This window comes from Sciurus vulgaris (assembly GCF_902686455.1).
Source record: "Sciurus vulgaris genome assembly, chromosome: 1".
NCBI classification, from domain to species: domain Eukaryota; kingdom Metazoa; phylum Chordata; class Mammalia; order Rodentia; family Sciuridae; genus Sciurus; species Sciurus vulgaris.
In genome coordinates, this window is record NC_136461.1 from 87,438,256 (window position 1) to 87,442,570 (window position 4,315).

Sequence of the window (4,315 nt, forward strand, 5' to 3'; positions counted from 1 at the left end):
GTATATATATATATATATTATATATGTTTTGAACTAGGGAAAGGTTTAATGATAGTCATATGAATACACTTTAATTAAATTTGGTGATGAATGTATAAATTACCTAGGAATATATAATAATACATATGCAAATATGCAATTGATATTTGAATGTATGACAAAATACATATAATCATATTACAATATATGCTTTTATGTAAAATTAAGTTTAGGTATAAGATATAGGAATATACAATAATATATATATGCAGATATACCATTGATAATTGAACATAGAACTCAAAATACACATGAATATTCATATGATTATATGTGCTGATATGTTTAATTAGGTTTAGGTATGGGGTAAGGTTTAGTACTAAATTTTGGGTTGGGTTAGGACAGAAGGTTAGAGATTAAATATGTATATCAGGAAATATGAATATTTATAAGAATGTATGCTTGAAAATATGTATCAAATCTGTTATAAGCATATGTCTTGAAATAGGGAAGGATTTTATGTGAGTCTTATGAATATACTTTTTAAAAAATTTGTAGATGTGTGGATAAATTATATATGAATATATAACATGTAATATTGTATAATATATAATATTGATAATTGAATAAATGCACATAAATGTCCATATTACTGTATATGCTTTAGTATAAAATTAAGTTTAGATATAGAGGTAAGGTTACAGTTAGTATTAAACTATGGGATGGGTTAGTGTTAAGGTTAGGAACTGAATAGTATATCAGCAATGTGAATATTCATAAGAATATGCATGAAATGATGTATGAAAACAAACGCATTTTATAGAAATAGGGAAGGGTTTATTATGAGTCATGAATATACTTTTTAAATTTGGGAATGCATAAATAAATTATCTATATAAAGACATAATGATATGTATACAAATTTATAATTGAAAATAAAAGTAAAAATACACAAATATTTATATGATTATATATGCTTAGATGTAAAATTAGGTTTAGGTATATGCATAAATTTAGGTTTAGTTTGAAACTTTGGATTGGGTTATGGTCAGGGTAAGCACAAGAATAGGGAAAAATGAATATTCATAAGAATGTACATGTGAAAATATGGATAAAAATGTATATGAATACATATGTTTTGAAATAGGGAATTTAATGTGACACTTATAAATACACATTTTAAAATTTGAGGATGCATGGGTAAATTATGAATATGACATATATACAAATATACCATTAATGAATATATGTCAAATATTCATATTACTATATATGCTTTTATGTGAAATTAGGTTTAGATATATGGGTAGAGTTAGGATTAAATCTGTTGCAAGTTGTATGAATACCTTTCTAAAAAATTTGGTGATGAAATAAATTATGTATATGAATATATAATATGTATATGCAAATATTCCATTGATAATAGTATATATAAGTAAAAATACACATAAATATCTTATTCTATATACTTTTATGTAGAATTAGGTTTAGATGAAAGGGTAAGGATAGGGTTAGTATTAAATTTTAAATGGGGTTAGGGAGTGAATATGTATATGAGAAAACTCAAATATTCATGAGAAAGTATGCATACAAATATGTATGAAAATGTGTATAAATATGTTTTTAAAAAGGGAAAGGTTAAGTGTGTTTTATAAATAACCTTTTAAATTTGCAGATGAAAGTAAAAATTATATATATGAATATGTAATACTATATATAAACTAATACCATTGATAATTGTATGTGTAAGTGGAAATACACATGAATAACAAAATATGTGGTTTAGGTAAAATCAGGTTTAGATATAAGGTTAAGGGTAGGGATAGTATCCATTTGTGGGTTGGTTTAAGGTTAGGGATAGGGAAATATATATATATATATATATATATATATATATATATATATATCAGGAAACTAGAATATTCATAAGAATATACATGTAAAAATATCCATGAAACTATATGTAATATATGGGTTCTGAAAGAGAAAATGGCCTGATGTGATTCATATAAATACTCTTTATTGTGTGGGTACAAGAATAAATTAAATATATGAATATATAATAATATATATGTAAGTATAACATTGATAATTGTATGTATAAGTGGAAATACATGTAAATATCAAATTATTAGCTATAGGAGTAAGAATAGGGTTAATATTAAATTATGGGTTAGGTTAGGGTTAGGTAAAATTAGGTTTAGGTATGGGGTAAGTAGAGGGTTAGTATTAAATTGTGGTTTGGTTTTAGGTCTGGATTAGAGAATGAATATATATACCAAGACACTTGAATATTCAGAAAAATGTGCATGTGAAAACATGCATGAAAATATATATAAATTTATAGTTTCTGAAAAAGAACTTTAATGTGATTCATGTAAATACCCATTTTTAATGTACAGGTACATGGACAAATTATATACATGAATATACAATAATATCTATGCAAGTATACAGTTATTAATAGAATGTATGTGTGGAAATACACATCAATATCAAATTACTATATATGATTTTAGGTAAAATTAAGTTTAGGTATGGGGGTAGGAATAGGTTAAGTATTAAATTTTGGTATGGCAAGTGTTAGGGTTAGGGAACAAATATGTATATTGGAAAATGTGAATACTCATAAGAATGTAAACATGAAAATATGTATGAAAAGGTATATAAATATGTAGGTTCTGAAATAGGAAACCATTTAATGTAATTTTTATAAATACCCATTTGTATTTGCAGATGTATGGATATATCGATGAATATATAATGAATATATATGCATATATATCATTGATAATGGTATATATAAGTGAAAATACAAATAAATATCAAATTACTATATGTGCTTTCCTTTAAACTGTTATAGGGGTAAGAATAGGAATAGTATAAAATTTGAGATCAGGTTGGGTTAGGTTTAGGGAATAAAAATGTATAAAGGGAAACTTGAATATCCTGAAGAATATATACATAAAAATATGTATGAAAATGTACATAAATACATAGGTTTTGAAAAAGGGGATGGTTAAATAGATTTGTATAAATAATCTTATTTTAATTTGAGGATGCATAGGTAAGATATATATGAATTTGAGATTATATATATATGCAAATATACCATTGATAATCATATATTTAAGTGGAAATACACAAGAATACCAAATTATTATATGTGCTTTCCTGTAAAATTCATTTAGATATAGGGGTTAGGGTAGGTTTAGTATTAAATTTTGGGCAGAGTTAGGATTAGGGTGAGGGAATGAATATACATGTAAGTAAAACTGAATATTCATAAGAATGTGAAAATATGAATGAAAGTTTATATATTCATGTTTTGAAAAAGGGAAAAATTTAATATAATTTGTAATATACTGTTTTTAATTAGCAGAAGTAAGGATAAATTTTATATATGAATATATATTAATATATAGGCAAATATACCATTGATACTGTATATATAAATGTAAATACACATAAATTACATTATTATATGTGCTTTACTGTAAAATAAGGTTTAGGTTTGGGGTAAGTGTAAAATTAGTATTAAATTTTGGGTCATGAAAAAATATGTATACCCAGAAACTTGAATATTCATAAGAATGTACAAGTGAAAATATGTATGAAAATGTATATAAATACAGAATCTGAAAAATTGAATGCTTTATTATAATTCAATGAATACCCCTTTTTAATTTTGCAGATGCATGTACAAATAATATATATAGAAATATATAATGACATATATGCAAAAATACCATGGATAATGGGCTCTATAAGTGGAAATATGCATGAATATCAAATTACTGTATTTTCTTTCCTGTAAAATTCAGTTTAGTTATAGGGCCAAGGAAAGGGTTAATATTAAATTTGTGGTTGGGTTAGGGATAGGGTTAGTGAACAAATATGTATAAGAGGAAATTTGAATATTCATAATGTACACATGAAAATACATATGAAAAGTGATAAATATATAGATTCTGAAAAATGGGACAGTTTAATGTGATTCATATAAATACCCTTTATTAATTTACAGCTTCATAGATATATATAAGAATACATAACTTTATATGAAATATATCATTGAAATATATATAAAACTGGAAATACACATGAATATCAAATTACTATATGTACTTTCCTATTAAATTCTGTTTAGCTATAGAGGTAAGGATTGGTTAATTTTAAATTTGGGGTCAGATTAGGGTTAGGGTTAGGGAAAGGAAATGTATTTATGGAACTTGAATATTCATAAGAATGTACGCATGAAAATAAGTCTGAAAATGTATATAAGTGCATAGGTTATAAAAATGAAATAAACATGATTGTATAAATACTCTTTTTT